At 38.6% G+C, this 26,674-nt stretch overlaps 1 protein-coding gene across 3 annotated transcripts in view; it reads right to left on the bottom strand.

Annotated features, from left to right (window-relative positions):
* SEMA3D (semaphorin 3D) overlaps positions 1–26,053 on the bottom strand; it is a 204,706-nt gene extending 178,653 nt beyond the window's left edge. The window contains exons 1-2 of one of the 3 annotated variants that reach the window (XM_047695167.1): positions 25,643–26,051; positions 11,175–11,377 (exon numbers count right to left, since the gene is read on the bottom strand). The gene's annotated coding sequence lies outside the window, so the exon portion shown is untranslated. Of the gene's footprint in view, positions 1–11,174; positions 11,378–25,642 lie in introns of all 3 variants that reach the window. The other 2 variants (XM_047695166.1, XM_047695170.1) reach the window with 2 other exon arrangements.
* Between the last annotated feature and the right edge of the window lie 621 nt (positions 26,054–26,674).

Raw genomic sequence — 26,674 nt, forward strand, 5'->3', positions numbered from 1 at the left:
GTCCACCAGAAAGGATATAAAGAGAGTGAGAATGATTAAGATTAAGGCTGCTCTTTTTTAAAGTAATGAAAAAAATGAAAGATGTTACTTAAAATTTTATCTGATCCAAGGCAATTTACTATGAAAAATGTAAATTGATGGAAAATGGGCAAAGCAGCCCCTTATTTCTGAAAGAATCAATTCAGAAATCCAGCTTCAATCTTCCAGAGGCTCCCTTCTTCTCAGTCCCAGAATTGCCTTCAACTAGCCAAGTGTTTCAATTCTGATTCAAGTAAATAATCAAGCATTTCATGTTGGAATGCCCTTCCAAAAATACTAAAGAAAAGTAATTCCTGCCTATCTTCCAAATATAAATTGAATTAAATCATAGATGCCTGTTCTAACAAAGAAGTCTTAAGTCTTTCACTATGTTATAAATATTTATTTTTAAAATGGAACAATCAATAATAGCAATGACCAACTTTTTAAAATGTTCATTATGTGCTAAACCCTACACATTCTAGCTTCTGCAGTATACATTATTTTTAACCCAAAGTAGGTTGTGATAAAATTGATACTCAGAACAATTAAACTGGTACTTTATTCAGGTCGTAGAGCCCTCAGTAATACAGTATGGATTTCAATAAACATCTATCTAAGTAAAAGTATGCTCTTTTAATAATGTTTCCATATTGAAGCCTTTCTTGAATAATTACTTGAACTGAACCACTACATCGCATAATGCCAATCATCCTAACTTAACGTAGTTATTTAAACCAGTATTTTTTTTTTTAGATTTTGTTTATTTATTTGACAGACAGATCACAAGTAGGAAGAGAGGCAGGCAGAGAGAGGGGGGGAAGCAGACTCCCTGCTAAGCAGAGAGCCCGATGTGGGGCTCGATCACAGGACCCTGGGATCATGACCTGAACCAAAGGCAGAGGCTTTAACCCACTGAGCCATCCAGGTGCCCCTAAACCAGTAGTTTTTAAATCATTTTTAATTTTGGTAAAACAAATGCAACATGAAATGTACCATCTTAGCCATTTTTTTGCCCAAAGATTCCATCTACTCACTTGACAGGCAGAGATCACAAGTAGGCAGAGAGGCAGGCAGAGAGAGGCGGGAAGCAGATTCCCTGCAGAGCAGAGAGTGCGATGCAGGGCTCGATCCCAGCATCCTGAAACCATGACCTGAGCCGAAGGCAGAGGCTTTAACCCACTAAGCCACTCAGGTGCCCTGCCATTTTTAAGTATATAATTCAGTATCAGCATGCATATTCACTTTTGTTGTGCAAGAACTCTCCAGAATTTTTTCATCCTCTACAACTAAAACTATACCCATTGAACAAGTCACCATTTCATCATGTCCCCAGTCCTGGAAACCATATTCTACTTTGTATTTCTATGAGCTTGACTACTTCAGATACCTCATATAATTGGAATCATACAGAATTTATCTTTTTGTAATGATATTATTTCACTTTAACATAATATCCTTAAGGTTTATCCATGTTTTGGCATGTAACAGGATTTCCTTTTTTTTTTTTTTTTACAGGCTGAATAGTTTTTCATTGTATACACATGATGCTGCATTTGGTTTGGCGTTTACCCATTAATGGACAATTGGGTTATTTCCACCTCTTGACTAATATGAAGAATGCTGCAATGAACATGATGTGAAAATATCTCCTTGAGATCCTTTTATAAAGTCTTTTGGACATATACCCATTAGCAGGATTGCTGGATCATGTTGGAATTATATTTTCAATTTTTTAAAGAACTCCATACTGTTATCCTAAGCTGCTGGATCATGTTACATTTCCATCAACTGTGCACAAGGTTCCAATTTCTCCACATTCTCACCAACACCTGCTATCTTTTTGTTGTTTGGATGGAAGCCATCTCAATGGATATGAATTGATATCTCATTGTGGTTTTGATTTGAATCCCTCTAATGATCAATGATGTTGAGCATCTTTTCATATGCTTGTTAACCGTTTCTCTATCTTATTTGGAGAAATGTCTATTCAAGTTTTTTGCCCTTTTTTTCAATCAGGTTATATTTTCTTCTGTTGTTATTGAGTTATAGAAGTCCTTTATATATTCTGAATATTAACCCTTTTCAGATATGTGATTTGTAATTATTTTCTTCAATTCCACAGGCTGCTTTTTTACTTGGCCATCTCATTTGACAGACAGAACTGTTTCAAGTTTAATATAACCAAAACTAGCATATTTTTACCCCAACCTGTATGTATGTATGTATCCAAAATTATGTGAATCTAAGCAACTCCATGTCATGAAAACCAAGAAGATAGAGAGACTTTTTGAACCATCCAGCTCTTAAAAGATAATGTCAAGGAAAAAAAAATGAAATGCCCTTACTCATTTTTGTTTCTCATAGTCTGAGCATCTAACCAAGCTGCATTTGATTTTCATGTTTAAAGATTCATGGATTTTTTCATACAACACAGCCTCTAAATATAAGCCAGTTACTTCATCTGTTCTGAAACGAAGGAATAGCGACTTGATCCAATGCCGAAAGAAATTTTCAGTGTTGAATGTTTTTGAGAGACTGAAAGTCAGCCCCTGATGTGGCACATAAACTCTGTATAATACATTTTATATTTCAGTTTTGCAAATTTTCAGGAGAATATTGACCGTATAAAATAAATACTGACTTTAGAATGTAGAACCTATATTAGATACAACTCTGCTATATTTTGTTTATAGCTGGCCAATATAATGTAGCCCTTTACTCAGAGAGATAACAATGTAATTTAAAATTGTATACAAACAGTTGTATTTTAAGCAGAATATAAGTGCTATAAAAGATGTAAAATGTAAATGAAATAGTTAAAAATCATGTCCTGGTTGAGATGGGGAGGAAATGGAGTGGAAATTTTGAAAATTTTGTAGTAGAGATGTTATTTAAGCTGGAATTTTAGAATGAGAAAAATTTCAAGAGACATAAGATATGATATAAGAAGAGAGGTGATATCATAGTTTTATGTGGCTAACATCAGCATGATCTAAGCTGCAAAATGAGATTACAGCCAAAGACATTTAGACTGGATTCTGCTGTCACTTAGGGCAAGGATTGGATGACAACAGCGGTAACAGAGCACAGCTGATAATGAGGGAATCACATTACCAGGAGAAAATCATGCCTTACTCAGAATGGTGTCATTCCTTGTGGTTTCTTTCAGTAACCTGACGCACATGTACGTCAATATCTAAAAACTCACAACATTTTAAGTCTGCTTCAGGTCATTTTCTTTTAACAAAAGAAGAGCCTCAGCTATTCCTGATCTCTCTTACATAAAATAGGGACAAATGTGTGGTGTAGGAATTGCAAATTATGAAGATAATATGTATTAGAAAAAAAAACAGAGAGAAATATATAGAAATATGTGAATACATGTCAAGGAAAAATACAAACTGGTTCACAAGTTTTTTAAAAAAAAACTTATGTTCTCCATAACATAAAATTATATAAATACATACCCAAGCATATTACATGTGTCAGTAGTTTTTAATCAATAGAAGAACGTGACAAGGAAATGGTTAACAACATAAGCAAATTTAATAACCTTGAGAATCTAACTTGGTTAGAATGAAGTTGTTTTTGCTTTTATTTAATACAACATTTCACTTACATAAACAATACACACACACACACACACACACACACACACACACACCATACTTAATGTTTTAGTTTTGTTTAAATCTTGTATTTTTCTGTAAGACCTTGTTCTTGTAAAACGCCATGTTCCAAACAAAGATAAGGCTTTGGAATGCAACATCCTAAATTAGTTAGGGCTTATTATTAAATGAGAACAGGAATATGAGTTAGGAGACTATTAAAATTATTCAGGCAAAATATCATGAAGGTCTGAATCATGTGTTGGCAGTGAGAATGGAAAGGAGGGAAATTTTAAGAAAACTTGATGAACTAAGTGGAAACAGAGCAGAGGAAAGTGATAATAACAGCAGCTAACATTTCTGCAGGAATAACTAAGGAACAGACACTATCCTAAACTGTGAACTCATTGATTTATTTAATCCCCACAGTAACTTATTACATATTCTTATTACCCTATTTTCCCACAGTAACCTATTACATATTCTTTATTACCCCATGTTATAGTTGTGGAAATTAGGGCAGATAAAATAAGGCGTCCGAAGCTATAAGACAATAAAGTGACAAAGTTAGGATGGAAATCCATGTCGATGAAGCCCAAAACACATGTTCTGTATTGCATTAGAGATGACTGTTGTATGGTTTTCATTGTATTTGGTTATTCATTGGATGATGGTAACAGAAATAAAGAAAAGTGGTTAAGAAGTTCAGTAAAGGGACGCCTGGGTGGCTCATTTAGTTAAGCAGCTGCCTTTGGCTCAGGTCATGATCCCAGCGTCCTGGGATCGAGTCCCACATCGGGCTCCTTGCTTGGCAGCGAGCCTGCTTCTCCCTCTGCCTTTGCCTGCCACTCTGTCTGCCTGTGCTCACTCTCGCTTCTCTCTCTATGACAAATAAATAAATAAAATCTTTAAAAAAAAAAAAAAGATTTCTGGTTTCTTTAAAAAAAAAAAAAAAAAAAAAAAAAAAAAGAAGTTCAGTAAAGTGGCACCTGGGTGGCTCAGTGGGTTAAGCCGCTGCCTTTGGCTCAGGTCATGATATCAGGGTCCTGGGATCGAGTCCCGCATCAGGCTCTCTGCTCAGCAGGGAGCCTGCTTCCCTCTCTCTCTCTGCCTGCCTCTCTGTCTACTTGTGATCTCTCTCTGTCAAATAAATAAATAAAATCTTTAAAAAAAAAGCTCAGTAAAGAAAATAAAATACTAAAACCCCTATTTTATTCTACACATTTGTCTTAAATATGCACAAGGTCAGAAAGATATGTAGAGAAGAAAACAAGAGAAGGAGGTTATGTACATGAGGATATAACAGATTAGGACCAAAGCAACTGATCATACCATTGTCTGAATAATGGTGTACAGGTACTGTGAACATTGAGTATAAATTAACAAAATTTCAAAAGTTGGATGAAAAAAATGTCCTGAAACATAGCACAAATCAATTGGCCCTAGAGAAATATCTACCAAGAGTGGCTGGTGAATCAGAAGTATTTCATTAGTTACAGATAAAAAGAAACCACTGTGGAGATAATGGACACAAACCAGATTATACATCACAGCGCAGGAAACGACATCAACTACATCAAAGCTTTAGCATATGAGATGTTACAATAGGCTGGTTTTGTTTTGTTTTGTTTTGTTTTGTTTTGTTTTGTTTAAAATGCCTGACCTTGAGATCTAGGTGAGATGCATGGACAAATGAAACTAAGAGTAGTGTTTGGAAAGACCAAGTACAGTCAAGGGTAGAGGAAGCACAAAAAATTTCAGTAGAAGTAAAGAAAGTACAAGTAAAGAAAAGAAATGAAAGAGCTAGAATAATGAGTTTAATTATAAATTTTCACCTCTAGGTGATAGATAACTTTTTTTAAGGTTTTATTTATTTATTTGAGAGAGAGAGAGAGAGCATGAGTGGGTGGGGGCAGAGGGAGAAGGAGAAGCAGGCTCCCCACTGGGTGGGGAGCCCTAAACAGCTCGATCCCAGAACTCCTGGGATTATGACCCAAGCCAAAGGCACATACCTAATCAACTGAGTCACCCAGGCATGCCAATAGTAAAGTTTTCTATGAAGCTGATAATACAGTTGGAGATCCATTTGATTGTATTTTAGAAGGAATATGATTATTTCCCCCTAAAATTCCCTAGATTTGTTTTTATACCACCACAGAAATATCCTCAGGAAGAGTTATAAGCATTCAAGCTCTACCTATATAGAGATACAATCAAAAGACCAATACATGTAATACGGGAGAATGTATTTTCACATCATTTGCCAGTTTAAAAAAAAAAAAAACATATAAAACTCGGGAATTATTATTCCAGGAAGGTTGGAATTTCCCTCTACAGGAAAATATCTACAACTGAAAGATGTAATGCAATAAATAAATACATGATTAAGAGAAAAATAAGACTGCACATCTGCTTCCTGGTAGAATTATGATGAATACATTGGGAAATGTTGCTTTTGGTTTCTATTATTAAAGGTGACCACATCAAGAAAGCATGATATTGTGTAAAAAAGTTATCTTTCTTTGTTCACATCCAGATGATAAATGGACAGTGGCAACATTTTAGGTAAGTCTCTACCTCCTATAAACAAAAAGCTATAAACAAACCCATAGCTGCACTGCATAACGTTAATGTGAATATTTTTTATGAGGACATGAATTTTGGATTAAAGTCTACACTACAGTTGAATGGTTTGACAGCATTTTGTGCCAGAGCTGCTTATTTAACAAATGTGGGAAAGGATGTATGTCTGCTCACATAATCTATCCATTACTTAACATTTTGGGATGGAGGATGAGTACAGTTAGACATCAGTCCCATAAGAGTTTCAACCTTTCTTACAAGCAACTCAGAACAAATCGTATGAGGAATAATCAACAGCAACTACTACTTAACAACTTCTAATGATGTTTAAGTATGATCTTTTTTTTTATTTTAAAATAGTGGAGATACTACTAAAAGCCTTTCTTTACATAGGAGTTGTAGAATGTGCATGAGCGTGAGTTGTCTTCAAATAAATCTATTGTTTCTTTAAGTTTCTTGAAGGATGAAGTTATCCTAAATGTCTAATTGTCAACAATTCAGGTATAACACATTATATTTCTTTTCTAAATTATTTGTAAACATCTTTACGAAGTAGGATGCTTTCCCTGATAGGAGTCAGCTTTGTGACTACACAGCTATATGCTTCCAGACACACTACAACTAATCTTACTAATACAGAATATGAATTTCTCAAGTTGGTGGCTATTCCTCCCCAAACACTCAGTGCTGATCTTAAAATACAGAAGTTGTTCTTTCATGTTTAAGGAAGGAAAGAGAGAAGTGAGAAGGGGAAGGAAGAACAGAAGGTAAAGAGGGAGGGGAGAAAAGAATTCACATTACTTCATCCTCAATCTTCCCTATAAAATTAAGAAATTGGACTAAACATTCTCTTTTTTTTAAATTCTGAAATATCATGAGTCTATGAGACAAATAAGACAAAAATATTTTATTGTTTATTATTGTTATTTTTAATAGAGAGATTTCCAATTAAACATTCTGAGATTAACCATTTATCAGGGTTACACTGATTATTTCCAAGGCTGGGATCAAAACAAACAAAAACCTTCAGGTACTAGTTTGGTTAAATAAGTTTTAACAAAATACACCATGTTGGAGAAACAGCAAAATTCTGTACTGGATATGCATAAATTCAATATATTTGGAGTATAATACAGAATTTTAGGAATATTATTTTCTGAACACTAATAGATTCTTACTCTCACGTGGTATTTTTGTTAATATTATTCTGAATGAAGGCAATTAAAGTCAAAATGAAATTACAGTAAGGAGGCAAATAGTATATTTGGCACATTTTCCTAGCTTATTAACTTAATAGCACATAAGGCTATAAAAACCTCATTCTAGCACCTAACATTTTTTTAATTAAATAACTGCTGCAGGGCGCCTGGGTGGCTCAGTGGGTTAAAGCCTCTGCCTTCGGCTCAGGTCATGATTCCAGGGTCCTGGGATCGAGCCCCGCATCGGGCTCTCTGCTCAGCAGGGAGCCTGCTTCCTCCTCTCTCTCTGCCTGCCTCTCTGCCTACTTGTGATCTCTGTCTGTCAAATAAATAAATAAATAAAACCTTAAAAAAAATAAAATAAATAACTGCTGCTATCTTATGAGACTTATTTTAGATTCTTTGATCAAGAGAAGGACAATCAAAGACTTCCTGATACTTTCTAACCCTGATAAAGGTTATCCCATTTTGAAAAATGGGAAGGGTACTAAGAAATTTAAAAAAGGAATAGAAAGTGACAACAAAATAAGGATTTACTATTTACTATTTTACTATTTACTATTTACTATTTTACTTCATAAGCTACTTAGGTAAGGTTGACTTAGGTTCTGCTACCAGTTTCATGATATCTGCTTTAAAGTGGTTCTGTACACAAGCTCTCTATCCTCTGTATCCACAGATTATATCAGTGGGGGCGTATGGGTGGCTCAGTCTGTTAAGCACCTGACTCTCAATTTTGGTTCAGGCCATGATCTCGTGGTCATGAGATTGAGCCCCATTTTGGCCTGCACACTGGGCATGGATCCTGCTTGAGTTTTTCTCTTCCTTGCGCCCTCTGCCCCTCTGCTCCTGCTCCCGTTCTCCCTCTCTCTCTCTAAAAAAAATAAATACAAATAAAATAATATTTAAAGATTATTTCAGTAACCTAAAATATTCAACTTCCTTTAGCAGGAAAAAATCATTACGTATTCTATATCCTGTTGGAATCACTATTAGCCTGGCTGTTTCCTATGAATGGCACCTAAAAATAATCACCTGAAAAAGAAACCCTCTTGCCTCACCAAAATATATGGAAAAGTAATATAAATTATCACCTTTACTTAAAATTCCATCAAGAGGGGCGCCTGGGTGGCTCAGTGGGTTAAGCCGCTGCCTTCAGCTCAGGTCATGATCCCAGGTCCTGGGTTCGAGCCCCGCATCGGGCTTTCTGCTCAGCAGGGAGCCTGCTTCCTCCTCTCTCTCTGCCTGCCTCTCTGCTTACTTGTGATTTCTCTCTGTCAAATAAATAAATAAAATCTTTAAAAAAAAAATTCCATCAAGATTTACAAATCGGTAGATTTGTAAATATTCATTCACTAAAGTAATTAAAACAATAAGAATAAGAGTAAAGTTATAAAAATAAGACAGAGTTGACTCTTTATGCTTTTTTTTTTTTAAGATTTTGTTTATTTATTTGACACAGAGAGAGAGACAGCGAGAGAGGGAACACAAGCAGGGGGAGTGGGAGAGGGTGAAGCAGGCTTCCCACTGAGCAGGGAGCCTGATGTGGGGCTCGATCCCAGGACCATGGGACCACGACCCGAGCTGAAGGCAGATGCTGAATAACTGAGCCACCCAGGGGCCCCTCTTGATGCTATTTTTTAAAATTGTTCCTTCTCTTGATTTGCTCTAACAAAATTATCCTTAAGAAATCACAGAATAGAAAATGCCACATTCTAAAGGTATATATACCGAGAGAGTGATATATATATAAAGTGATTGGCTTTATGATTATTTAGAAAATATTTTAAAATTATTTCAAATAAATCCTATTTATCCAATCTCAAAAACATTTTATTTCTTGTGAAATAGAATATGGTTTTATAAGTTATTATTGTTACAAGATGTATAATTAATATAAGATACATAATTTATAAGTCATTATTACTATATTGGTGAAGATTCCTAGCAAAAGTGACAATTAAGGGAATAGAGTAATCTGAAAAAGTACCAAGAAAGGCATTAGAAAAGTATTTTCCCATAAAACATATTCAGTTTCACTTCCACTTGTGCAGAAGCTGAAGTGACCTTTAGGTTCAATTTCTGGAAACTATCATTGATTAACACACTTGCTGCTCCTATTAGTTATATCCCAGAGAACTGCCAAGCAGATGAGGCAGCATGAGACAAAGATGCTCTTTGCATGTTAGATTGCTTACAGTGAGATGCGGGAGTTACTTATTTATCTCTGGGCTCTTCTTAAACTTCCTCCTTGAGAGATAAGGGCTCAGCTTCTCTTAGTGAGCTTCATCCCTAAGTGCTGTACTGCAGGTTTCTCCAAGGTCCCCTGGAGTCCAAAATTTAGGGAGTAGGGATCCAGGGCTCTCTTAGTAGTTAGATAGCTCAAGTAGGGCAAGTTCAGCACTGGTATGTGGTCTGGGAAGGGTCTGGTCTCTGGACAGGAGACTGAAATTCAGGAGAATGTTGCTGGGCAGACTTCCAGCCCCTCTAGTGGTGGACAGTGAATTAGATCACTTGTTCCCCTTCACTCCTTACAAAGGGGCCTGAAATAAAATATTCTGAAACTTGAGCAGAGGAAGAACATTTATTGAAACATTTCAAAAGCAATACCTCATTAGGAGAGACAGAGGGATAAGCTAGTGGAGGTAAGCTCTGAGCAAGGGGTTCAAATGGGCAGCAGGCCCACATTGGAGGGCTCAAGAGGTATCTACACGTAGGGTAAAAGAAAGGAGGAAAGGGGAGGAAAGATATTGAATAAGTCTGTCTTTCTTCCTTGGGGAAGGAGCACAGCAAGGATCTATGAAATGTTACATATCCAGCAGTAGACAGCTAAATGAGAAAGGGGGATCTAAGAAATTAGTCTGGAAATTTAGATGGGTGCCTATGGATTTTCTTACTTGCTGTTTAGCCTCTAGAACTAGCTGTTTCTTCTGTGACAAAACTGGCACTGATGGGTTCCTTTGCCCTGGATTCTTCGCATCCTTGTATCATGGTCTGTTACAATTGCCACCAAACTGCAGTTGACCCTTGAACAATGCAGGGGTTGGGGTGCTGATTTCCAGAGTTGAAAATCTCCATAAGACTTTTGATTCTCCGAAAACTTACCTGCTAATAGCCTACTGTTGGCCGGAGGCCTTACCAATACCATAAACAGTCCATTAGCACACATTTGTATATGTATTACATACTGTATTCTTACAGCAAGCTAGAAGAAAGAAAATGTTAAGAAAATCATAAGGGAGAGAGAATACACTTGGAGTACTATACTATACTTATCAATATAAGTTACATCATCTTTTTATAAAATGAATCATCTGTCAGTGCCTGCATCAATATTCTCTCATATGGTACAAGACACTGTAGGTGTTACAGTATTACTAACATTAGACATCAAAAAGGAAAAGTTGATGTGAAAGAAATTCATATTTATTTACCGGTCTAACAATTGAAGCACAGATAATGAAGAAGCAGCTCTATGACTGCTGACTGTACAATCAATATAGTTATTTGATAGTAGCCTAGCCTATACACTAATGAATGAATTGTTATAAAACTTTTATGGCATTCAATATTGCAGTCATTCATAATGCCGTAGTGGAAATATTGCTACATTTTCTAAACCACTCATCTGTGATGATTGGTGAATACACAGTTTTTCAATTTCCCAAGGAGAGAGGCATACTGTATATAATTCTTTGAAAGCAAATTTATAAACCAGCAAGACAACAAACACCTTGTTAACTTTATATTAAATATTACTCACCTTACACACAAGATGTTCTACAGGATGAATATGATGATGGTGATGACACAGAAACAGCTCATACAGTTAGATTTTCAATAAAGATACACATGTACACAACAGGTAGGTTTGTTAACTGTACGGCGTGATGATTATTTGTTGTTCATTAAGTGGAGATGGATCATTACACAGTTTTCATCCTCGTGATCCTTATGTTGTGTAGGCTGAAAAGGAGGAAGAGGAGGGGTGGGTGGTTTTGCTGTCTTAGGGTTGGCAGAGGTGAAAGAGGGAGACGGGGTGGAAGGGGAGGCACGAAAGGCAGCAAACTTGGTGTAACTCTATGGAAATACATCATAATTTCCATCTGATTTTTTTACCTCTTCATTGCTGTAAAAAATTTCTGTTTCTATACAGTACCAATCCTTCTTCTGCTATTTGCTTTAGTTTCAGTGCCCTTATCATAGAAGAGTCCATGATGTAAAAGAAGTCAAAAGAGTCTTGAATAATTGGACCTCTTCTGCCAGATTGTCTCATGTCAGCTTGTTCTCTGTACTACTTCTTCTATGTCTTTTTCCTCATCGGTCTGGCACTTGTACAAAAATACTCATCTTCATCAAGTTGTCTTCTGTTATTCTCCTGGTGTGGTGTCTGTTAGCTCTTCAGTTTCTCCAAGATCCAAACATATCTCTTGAAGCCCTTCACCACCCCCCCTTTTTTCCCCCATATCTACAATCTCTTTCATGATTTCCATGATTGGCTTTGTCATAAATCCTGTGAAGTCATACACAACATCTGGACACAGTTTTCTCCAGCAGGGATTTATTGTTTCAGGCTTGATGCCTTTCACAATTTTCTTCTATAAGGATGACATCTTCAATAGTATAATCCCTCCAGACTTCCATGATGTTCTCTATTGGGGTTCTCTTCCAAAATGTTGACAATCCTTTCATTAGGGTACCATGTGTAATGAGCCTGAAAGTTCCAAAGACCCCCTAACCTAGAGACTACATTAGAGACATTATGTTTGGCGAAAAGTAGACTCCTTTGATGCCTTTGGTATTAAGTTCATGGGGTGCTGGGTGGCTAGGGGAATTGTCCAGTATCAAAAGAAGTTTAACAGGTAGTCCGCTGCCGACAATGTACTTCCTGACTTCAGGGACAAAGCATGGATAGAACCAGTCCAGAGAAAGGGTTCTTCTTGTCCTAGCCTTGTTGTTATACAACCAAAGACTCGCAAATGATGTTTATCTTTTCCCTTTGAAGGCTCAGAAGTTAGCAGCTTTATAGATAAAGACAATCTTGATCATAATTCCAACTGCATTTGCACAAACCAGTAAAGTTAGTTTATCCTTTTTTGCCTTAAATCATGGTGCTCACTTTTCTTCCTTACTAACAAATGTTCTTTGTGGCACTTTTTCCTGGAATAAGCACTTTCATCTGCATTAAAAACCTGTTCAGGCAGATATCTGTTCTCCTCAATTTTTGTAATGGTGTCTGAGAACTCATCGGCTGCCTCTGGGTTGGGGGAAGCTGCTTCTCCTCTTATCTTGACATTTTATAGTTCGAACCTCTTTCTAAAATTATGAAATCATTTTCTGTGGCATTAACATTTTCCAGCTCTAGACCCTGCACCTTTTTTTTTGCTTTGTCTTATAATGACTCCACTTTTTCTCAAATCGTCGTAGAGTCTACGGTATGCCTTTCTTATAGCAACACTGCATCCACACAAAAAGTACATTTTTTTTTCCTTAGGCCATACTTTAAGTAAGAGTTAAAAAACACTGTTCTGCAAAAAGTGGAAGGTTTTTCGGCACTTGCTGATATAGCTGCAATGATGGCCTCATTAACTTCCCTTTCTTTTTCCTACAATGGTTCCACACTGGATTCATTGATCGTGAAATGGTGGCAACCGCAGCGGCAGACCTCAATCTATAGTACATAACCAGCACTTCAACTTTTTCTTGTACCGTCATGAATTTTCTCTGCTTTCTGGAGGGTACTTCCAGCATCACTAACCTTCATATGCTTCCCATAGTTTATTTGAGGTTTACCATATTGCACTAACCACAGTGAAAGATATGCGAGAACCACAAGAGGTCACTTTTTACTATGGAAAGAAATTTATTGAAGAGACAAACTGTTGCATGGAGATGATTAGTGTCACACCATGTTTTTAGTGGATACTTCCAACCCTTGAGCTCACTGCAATAGCAACAGGATGTGGCTACATACCTGTGTCAGCAGTACAGTACACACTGCAGTTCATTTTATGCCATTATGACTTAATATTTTGTCTTTATGTTTGTTTACATTTCTCTCAAGTGGGAGCATCACCATGACAAATTGATACATTTTAACTTTTTATAATAGTAGATTTGTGTATATTGTATGGTAAATGATAAACCAGTATCTACATATATTTTAGGCATTCGTGATGTAACTTCCTAATCTTTCGATTATACTATGCTATGTGAGCTTTTTCAAATTGTCGTAAATCTCTGAAAAATGTTCCGATATACTTGTTGAAAAGAAATGGGCATAGAAGAGGACCTGTGCTGTTCAAATCCACCTTGTTCAGGGGTCAACTGCAAGTCTCTTTAAATGCCCTTTTGTGCAAGATAAGAAGATGGTGATAGTCAATCCTAAAATAACCTTCTATTATCCAGGAACAAAACAGTGAGGTCACCAAAGGACCATTCTTTGAATGAAATGAAGATCATTCAGCAGATAAAGAACAAGAAGGCATTAAGAACAGTTTGCAGATGGTGTGAGAATCTGACTTGATATGCAATTTGCATAACCTGAGTAAGGATAAAGAGGAGATCGTACTCATAGAATTGCAATGTGCCTTATAGCATTTGATTTTCCCATATTAACTCATTTCCTATATTAACCATTTAACCCTCCCCATGCCCCTATGAGGTTAGTACTTTCATGAACCCCCAGCTGAAAGATGGGAAACAGGTATAGAAAGGTCAAGTCCCTTGTCTGAGTCATACTGCTCAGATGGGACAGAACTCAGACCTGCACCCAGGTTGTCTGCATTCACAGGGCTGAGTCTTAACGATTGCACCATCTTCCCCCCCACACTTTAAAGACCCAGTTTAAAGTTACACTAATCAAAGACTCTGAAACTTTAAGCTACCAGAGAAACCTCCTTTATAAGTGGAGTATTGAGCAATGAAGGCCAGCCCACAAGCGCTGAAGGGGTACAATGCAATAAGTGAGACCCAAGAGAGAACTCGGGGCTCGAGATGACACTTGGGGCATAAGCGGCACAGACAGAAAAGCAGAAGTTAAGGAAGAAGATGACATAATTTTTAAAAAGGCTCTAGACCAGCAGTATGAATAGGACCTTTTGTTTATTGTATTTAAGATCCTAAAGAGATTTGATGTGACCCATAAGGATAATGAATTCTTTTATAATTGTCCACTTCAGGGGAGCTGTGTTTTTATCTGTCTTTCATCAGCGCCTCTCACGGGGCCCAGTGCAGGCGCTTGACAAATACTTTGCAAAAGATGGAAAGGGAAGGAGAGGTAGGATGGCTCAAAAGTAATAGGGATACGCGTGAAATAGCCTTTGTGATGAAGGAAGATACATGTGAAATGAACTTTATGATGAATTACATATCTAAAGCAGTGACGAGAGAAAAAAAAAAAAAAAACAGAGGCAACGGGTTCCAAATGGAATCATTTCATGTATTAGAGATGGCGTACTTATTACATACAAGCCTTAGTGATATGCTATGGGGACTCAAAAGATGTCATGCTATTTAGGGAACACATGTGAAGGTGGCAAAGACAATGGGCACCAATGAGGGGCCAGGAGAGATGGTGACAGTAAAAGGCAAAATTTTTCCAAGTGAAAGGAGAAATCAGTGCAGCCAAAGCCCCATGAGGAAGGAGTAGAGACAAGGTAGGCCCATGGGGTTGATGCTGGCCTGCCTTATTTATTGGTTTGGGGAATTTACAAGACTTTTTGGTTTTGCTTGTCCCAACACATTATGTACTTAAAGCACAAACATTTTCAACACTGTGTGTACACGATAAAGAAGAAAAGGAAAATTCTACATCTTCATTTCTGATTATCAGAAATAACCAAGGGTCACAAACTGTATAGAAAGGATGACTGTTGGCTGTCATGGAGATGATGGTTGTGTGACTGGTAAATACTAGGGAAAAACATATCTGAATGCGATTGTTATTTCAAATAAATTTCAAGTGAAAGTGCACAGGATATGAAATGACTACTCACTGTACTCTTATAATGTTTGAAATATGAGTCCAAAGTCCCATTTCTTGAACTATGAAAAGGCCTCTATGACAGTGACACAACAACAGGGCTCTAAACAGTCAACATCCAGAGACAGGGGGTAGGGTGGAGTGAGGAATCCATAATATCTTAGCCCAAGCTCTCTGAAGGGTTTATTGAGTGCACATGTGTACGCAAAGCATTTCTCTTCTATGCAAGTCACTCCTGCCAAAAACTTGCCCTTTTTAAAACCTGAACAATGAACACTCCCTGCCAAGCCTCATCACACTGCAGTCTAAGACAACAATCCCCACAGCTCTGTGAAATGAAATGTTATTCTCTCATCTGTATACCCAGCACAAATGCTTTTGAACAGCTACTCTACAGGTGATAGAAGTCTTAACTTCAAAAGCTGATTTGTATTAACTTCCCATTTTAATATCATAAATAATAACATGTGATTTCATCATGCAAATACTTCTGCAGAGACTTGTCTGGCTTTAACTTTCTACCATCCAGCTTGGAGAGCAACGTGTAACACACTAATTCAATTATCATAAGGGAAATAGATGAAACTACAAGACAGGCGCTAGTGGGGCCAAAAGAGTGATTCTGAATCAGATTATACGTCAATGACGAAATTAATAAGTATACAGTTGCACTATCTAAAGATTTTTGTCATCTGATACAGAGTCAAATCTCAAAATTGATAAGGTCTGAGATGATTATTTTCATTTACAAAGATTTTTAAAAATGTACTCTAGTTATAATGATGTATTCACAAGTCATCGATTACTTGAAAATACATTGATAGGAAGAAAGTAAAAAAGGAGATGACAGGATAGTCATTGGTATGCATTTTAAAAGATTTTGGTCTGAGTATTAGATTTCTCCATTCCTCTTTCAGACGGGTTAAATTACCATAGGCAGGATCTCTCTTTTTTAAAAAAATGTATTCAATTATTTTGTGCAACAAAAATGAAAACCCAGAATCTAAGATTCTAGTGAGAACCCAGAGCATATTAGTCATATTGATCGGGGTCTTTTTCAGACACTTTCATTATTTCAGGAAATTCACTGGGTCATAGCAAAAAAGAGGGCCTTTAGTCACATATTCTGGGATTGGTTTCCATGACTTTTCTGAACAAATTCTTCAAATGTGTTTTTTATGCTCTGACTCATACAAACTAAAAACAGGAAAAAAAAAAAAAAGCATAGCTAAACTTTTCAATAATTGCCACAGTAGAACACAAATTCAGCAGAAACTATAGTTAACTATAAAGCACAAAGTCAGGTAACTTAAGTAATTATAAGTATGAGGTAACACTCAAAAATGAGACCAGTATAAAAGCTTAGATAAGAAAGGTAACATGACAAGACTTTCAGTCCAACTGTAAGAACAGCCTATTTCAAGAGAGTGAAACTCAGATTTTTTTTTAAATACAAGCAATTTGGAACACAGGGAAGAGAAGGAATAATGTGTGATTTATAGAGAGGGAAAAATGAGAAACACATACACACACACAGACGTAAAGGGAAATGGCAGCCTGTGTATCCTCCCTAACTCTACAATGGCTGGAACATAGGTGAGTCTCAGCTTCTGGGAGATTTTGGGGGGACACAGAGACCTCCCAAGTATATTTATAATTTTCAAAGTAGTAATATGTGTATTATTGGATAGGGAATAATATTTAACCTACTTAATGCAGTAGATGTCCTTGAGATTCAAAGAGGGGCAAAAAGAATAAATAGTTGTTGAGCCATTCTGGCAAGAATTTTGGAAGCATAATCATCATCCAGAACTGAAGACATCTGGCACAGGTGATGGCTCTTGTCAATATCAACCAAATAGCAAGGGCAAAGCAGGAAAAAGTTTGTCTTCCATTTCAATATATAAGATTGATTTATAGGACATGGCTAATACACAACTATCTTTGCAGAAAACCTATAATAATGGTAATCTGGATGTTTTTTAGTAACCCAATTACATTTTCTTTCAAAAATGTAATTATAGGAAGAACAGCTAATTCAAAATATGTGTTTACCATAATAAGATCTATAATATTTGGCATTTTTAAAAAGGCGAAATAGTAGTACCTTGAACTAGGGGACTAAACTAAGCATTTAACTGAATGACATTAGCTTTGGGGACCAGAGAATGGTTCACCTCTTACATGGTTTCTCACCATGCTTAATCTATGTGCTTTCAAATATAATTTTTAAAAATAGGCTTTATTTTAGTAGATTTGCAAAAACATTGAGAAGATATTACAGAGTCCCCTTAAACCTATAACCTATAGTAGTTTCTCCTATTATTTTTATATATTATGGACATTTGTTACAATTAATAAACCAATTCTGATATATTATTATTAACTAAAGTCCATAGTTTATTCTGATTTCCTTAATGTTTACCTAATGTTCTTTTTCTTTTCATGGATCCCATCCACGATACCACATTACATTTAGTCCCTGTCTCTTCGGCTTCCTTCCTCCTGCCTGTGACGAATTCTCCCACTTTCGTTGGTTCTGATGATCATAACAGGTTTGAGGAGTACTGGTTATATTGTAGTCGGCACCCCTACTGGAATCTGCCTGATGTTTTTCTCATGGTTCTTTGTGGGTTTTTGGGAGAGAAATTGCAAAAATATCCTTTTTATCTCAAGAATACTATCAGGGGGCACCTGGGTGGCTCAGTGGGTTAAAGCCTCTGCTTTCAGCTCAGGTTATGATCCCAGGGTCCTGGGATCGAACCTCACGTCGGGCTCTCTGCTCAGCAGGAAACCTGCTTCCCTTCCTCTCTCTCTGTCTGTCTCTCTACCTACTTGTGATCTCTGTCTGTCAAATAAATAAATAAAATTAAAAAAAAAAAAAGAATACTATCAGGGCGCCTGGATGGCTCAGTTGGTTAAACCTCTGCATTTGGCTCAGGGTCATGATGTCAGGGTCCTGGGATCGAGCCCCACATTGGGCTCTCTGCTCAGCAGGGAGTCTGCTTCCCCCTCTCTTTCTCTGCCTGCTTCTCTGCCTACTTGTGATCTCTTTCTGTCAAATAAATAAATCTAAAAAAAAAAAAGTTCATACTATCAACATGCTTTATGAATGATGTTGACCTTGATCATAGTGTTGAGATTGTGTTTGTCAGGCTTGCTCACCCACTACAAAATACCATTTTCCCCCTTCCTATACTGTACTATTTGCCGGAAGAGACCGTTCTCAGCTTACGCTTCAGAAGTAGGGAGTTATGCTTCCCTTCCTCGAGAACAGAGTATTTCCATAAATTATTTGGAATTCTGCATGGAAGATTTGTCTCTTCTCCATTCACTAATGTAGTTGATCATTTATTTATATTAGCATCATCTCATGGATATTTATTTTATATTTTGGGTTATACTCCATATAACTTAATTTTTTTGCTCAAATTCTTCCAACATTGGCCACCGGGAGTTCTCTCAATTGACTCCTCTATCTCTCTGACATATCCCATCATTGTGTGTATGTGGTAGTGGTAGTAGTGGTGGCGGCAGCGGTGTGTGTATGTGTGTGTATGTGTATGTTGAGCACTTCTTTATTTTTTGGCACTACAAGATGGTCTAAGTTCATGGTATATATTTCCTGCCTCAGTCCTTGAATCAGCCATGTCTCTAAGAATCTCTGGTTCCTTTTACTGGAGAACGGCATTAGAAAACAAGACCTAGGCACTAACCATCACATATAAAGTTTATTTTTCCAAAAAATTTTCATATTTAACAAATAAATAAATTTCATATTTAAGCTAAGAATTAACATGTTTGTAGGTTTATGAGTAAAATATTAATAATACTTTTTTATGATTTTCTATATTTTCCAGTTTTTTAGTAATGATCAGGAAGGATATCTGTGATGAAAATCATTACTATAAAAATAAATGATCTACAAAAAAAGTGCCCATTTCAACAAGAAATCTCAAATTAGTATTAATTTCTACAAACCCAGTATTCAGCATTACAAGTAAACAAAGTTCCAAATATCTATTTTTGAAATGAAGTGTTATATTTCAAAATTGGAAGTGTTTTTCCAAATAAGAATAGTATTCATTTCAGAAAACACTTTTTTCTTTCACATTTTCTTTTTTCAGTTCAGATATGAAGAGCAAACATTGATCCAGAAGCAACAATAATAACAAATACCAAAATGCAAGAGCGCCCGAATTTCATGTGATACGGACTGGTCTTTTTGATAAGGAAAAGAAACAAAAAGTGGGAGTAAGAGTCTCACTGAGTTTATACATTCTGTCAAAGAAAACCAGACTATTTAAATACAATTTGAGATTATGACATCATCAGGCATGGGTTCAGCTGTTAACATAATATGTAAAAAAAAAAAAAAAGGCTTCTATGGAGCTATTTAAGCCTTTCAAGAGGGTACTTTGAACTTTATTTTTAAGCAGTTCATACATGCTGATAATAAATGTATGGATTATACTACTTCTCTGTCTCTTCACTAAGGCAACTCCAGACAATATCTCTACTGAGCAATTCCGTTAGTCTAATTTCTGCTAATGTAGTATATTGGCAACTACTGATGTTTAAAACTCAATAATCAGGTGTCAGTTACATAGGCTCATTTCTGAACCAAATATGACATCTAAATCCTTAAAAGCTGTTTAAGATATGCAAAAAAATTAACTGAAAATGAGACCTAGTAAAATACATAATTAATATAGAAAAAATAAATCAACGTTTATCTGATGGTAGATTAATAATGTGACCTTCATATATCTATGCCATTTTATTTATTTTCCATGACAGCAAGAGTACTATATTCTTTTTAAGACTCTCAGTAATTTAGACATTTTTGCTTATTTTATTGACTTTGTTCTTAGTAGTAATAATACTATTTAATGATGCTTAATTCTATTTAACTAGAAAAATATAGCAAATGGTTCCATTTTTCCTGTGATGTGCTAGTACAACCCACTAATAGAAAACACTATTAGCCACCAGTTTTAAAAATATAAAATGTTGACGTTATTATGTTAAATGACCCATAGAAGAAAAAAAGAACATAAAGGAAATTATTTCTAATTTCTGAAGAAGACACCATAACTTCAAAAAGATGATAGATGCAGATTCTTCTAGAAACCCTTGGTCATTTAATTCTCAGTTTATTTTATACACTTCTACGGAAGGTTAATACCAGCATTTTATTGAGCTTTGCAAAAGAATGCACAAACTGTCTAAATTCACCAGTGAAAGATTAGTCAATTTGTTAAAGATACCCTATTCTAAGACTATGAGAAATTATTAAATATTATTAACATGGAAATAAAAATATTAACGAAGATAGGTTAAAAGTCATTAAAATCACTTAAAGTCTAAGTATGAATAGTGCTTCCTTACATATTCCAGTTTCTTCAAGTACTTAAATATTCATGTTTTTAATAAATTATATTTTAAACTGTCTAATTATTTAAGTATATCTCATTACTATGAAATTTCAGAATCATTTCAAAGACCTTAAAGTTGCTTATCAATGTATTTCCTGTGTATAGCAAATTTTGCTTTAGTTATATCCTTTTATCTAATTATACTTAGGTACTTAAAGTTGAGGTGAACTAATATGGTCACAGATGGCATAGATACTCATGGGTTAACTGGTCTTTCTAAAAAACACAAGAAATTTTAAAATGAAAGAATTACTTTTTTGTAGCATGCAACAATTTACTAAGTTCTTTTTTTTTTAAAGATTTTATTTATTTATTTGGCAAAGACAGAGAGCTCTTGATAGCAGGAACACAAGCAAAAGAAGCGGGAGAGGGGGAAAGCAGGCTTCCCTTGAGCAGGGAGCCCAATGTGGGGCTAGATCCCAGAACCCTGGGATCATTACCTGAGCCAAAGGCAGACGCTTAAGGACTGAGCCACCTAGGCACCCAATTAAGTTCTTATATACCTATTTCACATGATCATTATACCATCTCTGTGTGTTATGCATTATGATAAAACACTCAGCATCTCACCACTTTTTTCTATGAAAGGGTAAAACTCAGCTGTGAGAGAAAACTCTCCCTAAAATCTCAGAAAAAAGTAAGGTGTAATACCAAAGATCTTTAATCTGATCTTATATAGGCAATAATGTGATTCAAAATCACTGTATTAAATATTTAGTTAACGAATAAGACTTCAGTATGTGTTATGCATCTGGAATATGTTTAGCATTATACCAACTGGAAGGTATAAAAAGGTAAAGACCAATTCCTTCCTTCACTGTTCTTATGATCTAGTCAGGGATCATAAACAACAAAAGTAGAGAAGAAAATAAATTATTGGAAAATCAGAATATTGGCTTGAAAGGTATGATGCGATATAAAAAGAAAGAGATTTTGGCCAAGGTTTCCTGGATTAGTGGAGTATTTTTAAAACCAAATTTGGAGGTAGAAAGAAATGTGATTAACAAATTTCGCCCATGGTCAATCATTATTATTGCTATTACTACTTATTTCACAAATGTGGATATTTCTTTTTTCTTTTAAGGAATGTGTTACTCACTGTTGAAAAGCTTACTATTTAATTGGGGTGATCTGTATAGTGCCAGGTATTTATGGAAAGAATAATAATTTTTCAAAATAGAGCTATGGTTACTCTTGTTCATTAAATAAATCATTTATTAATTGACAAGAATGCTTCCCAAAGAACATAGGTCAGCACACCTTTATATTTCCCAGACAGAACAGTAAAGTTCAGAGTCACATCTGTTTTTCTCAAAATAATGAAGCTATAACAAACAATCTGAAGACATACTAATATTCATTAAACCGGCACCAATTGGAATGTTTTCCTCTTGAGACTGAAAAGTTGATATTCCAAATACTTAATAAAAATGGGGATGACCTAATTTACTAACTCTGTATAAGCAGTATACAAACACTAGTTGACAGAGATACTTGCCAATTCCAGAAGACCTCGTCAAAATCATCTTCGGGTCTGTGATAAACCTTCCTTTGGCTAACAAATACCCATGTAGAATGAGAATACAGTATGAAAAATAAAAAGGAGGTACCCCTGAAACTTCCTGCTTCAGTTTAACCCCAGCCCCAAACAATGTATTTCCTACTTTTGGAAAAGAAACGGTGTGAGAGTAATTCAGCTTCGTGACTCAAGTTCAAACCTATAGTTGATCTGTAAGCCTGTCACTGGAAATAGTACATGTGCTTCCTCTGCCTTTGTAATTGTTTATATTCCTGACCTTCCCTGCCACCAAAAATAATTCCCATTCCCATGCTTCCCAGCCCTCGACACATGCACAGAGATTAAAAATTCCACTTATCCTGGTGCAAAAATATGGAAAACAAATTCATTAACTCAGACATACCTATACAGGCAATTCTGCAGGAAGGCAAAATAAAATCCAGATAATTATTTCTCTATCTTTTACCCTAAGTTTCTGCTGCTATTGATTATGGTTTCCTGATAACTGCAAAACCTTTTGCACTGCCAAATAGTTTTCCTTGACCTCCCCCTACCAGGCAGTCATTGGGAAGGTTAAAAGGAGTCACATCATTACTTCTTCGAAATGGATGGACAATAGACTTTCACAAAGGTAAACCAGTGTTGTCAAAGCATGAAGTAAGTCTTTAGGTCATGACAACAATAAATAGATGAAGGAAAACACCATTAACTTCAGGAAATTTTCTCAATATAGCCATGAGGTTACTATTTGACAAAATATGTTTATTTTGTTTTCATTTTTCCTTTACAAACATGATTAAAGCCACTAATAATCCCTATAAGGTACAATAAGACCTGTAAATATAGATTATTAATATCACGTGTCTATGATTCTTGGCCTACAGACTTGATGTGGTTTGTACCAATCCTCAATCATGGATTCCATTTAAATTCTTGGATGTGCTTCCCTGGTAAATTATGATATACAGATGCAGTATCAAACTAATCTTAGAGAGGTCCTCTCTTTAGGTGGGGTCATGGAAAGATTCCCGAAGTCCCTGAAGGGTGAGCCATGTAAAGGTAAAAGCGTGCCACTCTCAGCTCTGCCCCTTACTAGTTTATATTTGGACATATCAATTAACATCTTTACATCTTGTTATTCTCATTTCTAAAGTGAGAATAACTGCTTTGTCTACTCTCCTAATCATCAATTCCATTTTTAAGGATGATCATTTATTATTAGGATTGCAAAAAAACAAAATGGGACACCCCACATTTCTAACTCTCTGTGTCTCTGCTTTTTTCCACCTTAAAAATAAGGAGAAAAGTGATATTTTGTGTAGTACTGTTGGGAATCTTAATCGTGATAACGTAATAAAGCACCTAGGATTCAGTACAGTGTTTGAAAAATGTCCCTTCCTTTCTCCACTAATTTTCCATTTCATAAATGGGCAAATTCCATTTGAAATGTTGGCAGACCAAATCAGCACCGTTTTATTGTCTCTCAGCTACCTCTTGACCCTATTCTTATCTCTTCCCACATCACCTTCCTGTATTTCCTGGCCTTTCTCTTCCCAGGGCCAAGGTCTTTGCCCATCTCCCTGACCCGGACCATCACTTTGTAGCTTGTCAGTGATGCCTCCTCTGGCCAGTTTTAGCGCTGGGAGGAGTCTCCACGATTCCAAGGCTGCCTGGGACTGCTCATTTCCAACGCCAACCCTCTCTGCTCATCTCCTCGATGTCTGGCCTCAGAACTACCGGAGAAGCGAAGGCATCACTGGAGTGATGACATGCGGCTCTCTCCCTTCCCCGCCCTCCACATTTTTCCTTCCACGTGCGGAACCCATAAGGCTCGGACCGCTCTCGCCCCGGCGGTTGCTATGGTTACACAACAGCAGCACCAGACCCAGGAGGGAGGCTCATCCCTTCTCTACTTTCCCCCATAACCTTTTCCTCTCCTCCCCGTACGGGCCTCCCCCAAAACAGTCAGGAAGAGAAGCCTATGCGGCTAACTTGAGACTTTAAGCCCCCCCTTCCTTCACTAGTTAGTGCAAACAGCACTGACAAGCTAAGGCAGGGTGGGAGGGGCTTTGGTGGAGAAGAGTCCTCGCTCCACTCCCGACCGAAGGGCGAAAAGTTCGCCCGCCGACTTAACTCCGATCTCCGTAACCAGGAATTTGGGATGTTATTGGCCGCAGCCGCCAGGCGCGCGGCTCGCGTCCAGTCCCTCGGATTCCAGCTCGTCAGCGACAGCGCAGCGTCTCCTCCTCCTGTCAAGTCCCCTCAGCGCTGGGACGGAAGCAGAGCAACTCAGCCCACGAGGTTGAACACAAGTCACCAGGGAAGGAGAATGTGCCAGGGCCGAAAACAGCCCTTGCACTTCCAGGGCAGCCCGTTAAGGCTTCGACTCCGGGCGGGCCGGGAAGGGGTCGGCAGGGGACACCCGGGGCCGGGGGTTGGGGAGGGGGTAGACCCACTGCGTTCAATTCCCAGCAGGAGTCAAATCCGGGCCTTTCCAGCTCGAGCCAAGTCGAGGTTACCAAGGGATGCCCCGTTCCAGCAGGAGTGAGTTTTGCAATAACCGCATTGGCCACACAGCCAGCTCCGTGGCTGGTGTCTGACTCCAACCTTACCCTCAGGGTCTAGAAGGATGCACGCTTCCATCAGACCCGGCGTCGCGATCCCCTCGCGAGGAAAAAGGCGTCGCCCATCCCTCCCCCGAAAGCACCACAACAAAAACAACCGCTACGGCCTCCTCGTCCCCTCCCCCAGCCCATGGGAAAGGGAGAGAGCGAGGGTGCAGATACCCTTGGTCAAGTCCTCCCCAGACGGTCCCCACCATCGCGTCTCCCAGTGAACCTGCAGCCGGCCGAAGCCACGGAGCGCATTCGAACGCGCTCTCCTGCCGCCTTGGCGGCGGAGGGAGCCAGGAACAGAGTGAAGTTCCCGGGAGCGTCTCAGGAGGAAAACTTTGCTCGGTGCTGGCCGCGGGCGGCTTCGGCTGAGGAGGCGCGGGCGGCGGCAGCGGGGCGCTGGGACCGGCCCCCGCCGCCACGCTGTCCCCGGCGCGGCGAGCACAGGCCGTCCGCTCCTAGGCGCACTGATTCCCAGTCTGTCCCCCGCGCGCCCACCCTCCGTGCGCTCCGCTTCGGAGCGTTTTCCCGGTCCCAGGACGGTTCCTCATCTCCTAAGGCTGCGCATCCTCGCTTCGGACCCACAGCCACCCCCCAAATCCAGTCACCCCTGCTTAACTCCGCGGTCCCCAGCGCGCCCTCCCACTGGGGTAGCAGGTGACCAGAAGCCAGTCTTACCTGCTGCGAACTCTTCTCCCCCTTTCTCTGGGCCAGAAGTCCTTCCAGGAAGAGAGGAAGGGGATGCGGGCTGTGGGCGTGCGCGGCGGCGACCCGGGGCACGGGCGCGAGCTCCTCTGAGAGGCAGCCCTGGCTGAGCCGCAGAGCCGCCGGCGGCCCTGACGGAGCGTGGAGGCTGCGGCCGCAGAGGCCAGACGGGGAGGCAGGGGGCGCTGCTGGCCCCGGAGCGCCGAGACGGGACAGGCGGGGAGCCAGGCACCAGCTGGAGCTTTGGGGAGGCGAGTGTGGCGAGGAAAGGCACGCTCCGAGCTGGAGGGCGGCTTTTAAGTTTGTGGTGTGACCGCAGCAGCTGTCCTGGGAGAGACTCAGTCTTTCTAAAAAGGGGATGCTCAAAACGCCGGGGATTACCTCTCCCCTTCCGATCTCCTCCCCCAGCCCTCTGGCCCCCCTTTCCTGTGCGCGCGCCAGTGTTCCCCAGCGTGTCGAAGTCCATCCCTGCCGGCGCGCAGGCTGTCAGCAGCGTGGATTAAATGGAGCTCTGGCCACGCTGAGGCATGCTTTTCCGGGCTGGCCACCGTGTGCACTGTCTGTGCGGCAGCCTCTGACGTTTGAGCCCGTGCCAGGCTGATTTTGGGACCTATGTATTCTATACCACCAAATTCGTAAGGACCTCCCGCGGAAGAAACCGCACAATGTCCGAAACATTCTAAGCCTCAAAAAGAGTATCTGTGTTCCAGTATGTAAAACCCCGGGGCCACTGGCCTTCAGAGAGCGGGCATTAGTATGAACCATGGAGAACAAACCATTAAGGGGCTAGCACTAGGACGGACCAAGTAGAGGGGGGAGGGGAAGTTGAGGGCGGGAAGGCAGCCCCTTTACCTTATACCAGGCCAACAGGGTTATGTCATCTATTTCTTTTCTTTTCTTTTCTTTTTTTTTTAAGATTTTATTTATTTATTTGACAGAGATCACAAGTAGGTAGATGGGCAGGCAGAGAGAGAGAGGGGAGAAAGCAGGCTCCCTGCCAAGCAG

This window comes from Lutra lutra, chromosome 11, assembly GCF_902655055.1.
Source record: "Lutra lutra chromosome 11, mLutLut1.2, whole genome shotgun sequence".
NCBI lineage: Eukaryota > Metazoa > Chordata > Mammalia > Carnivora > Mustelidae > Lutra > Lutra lutra.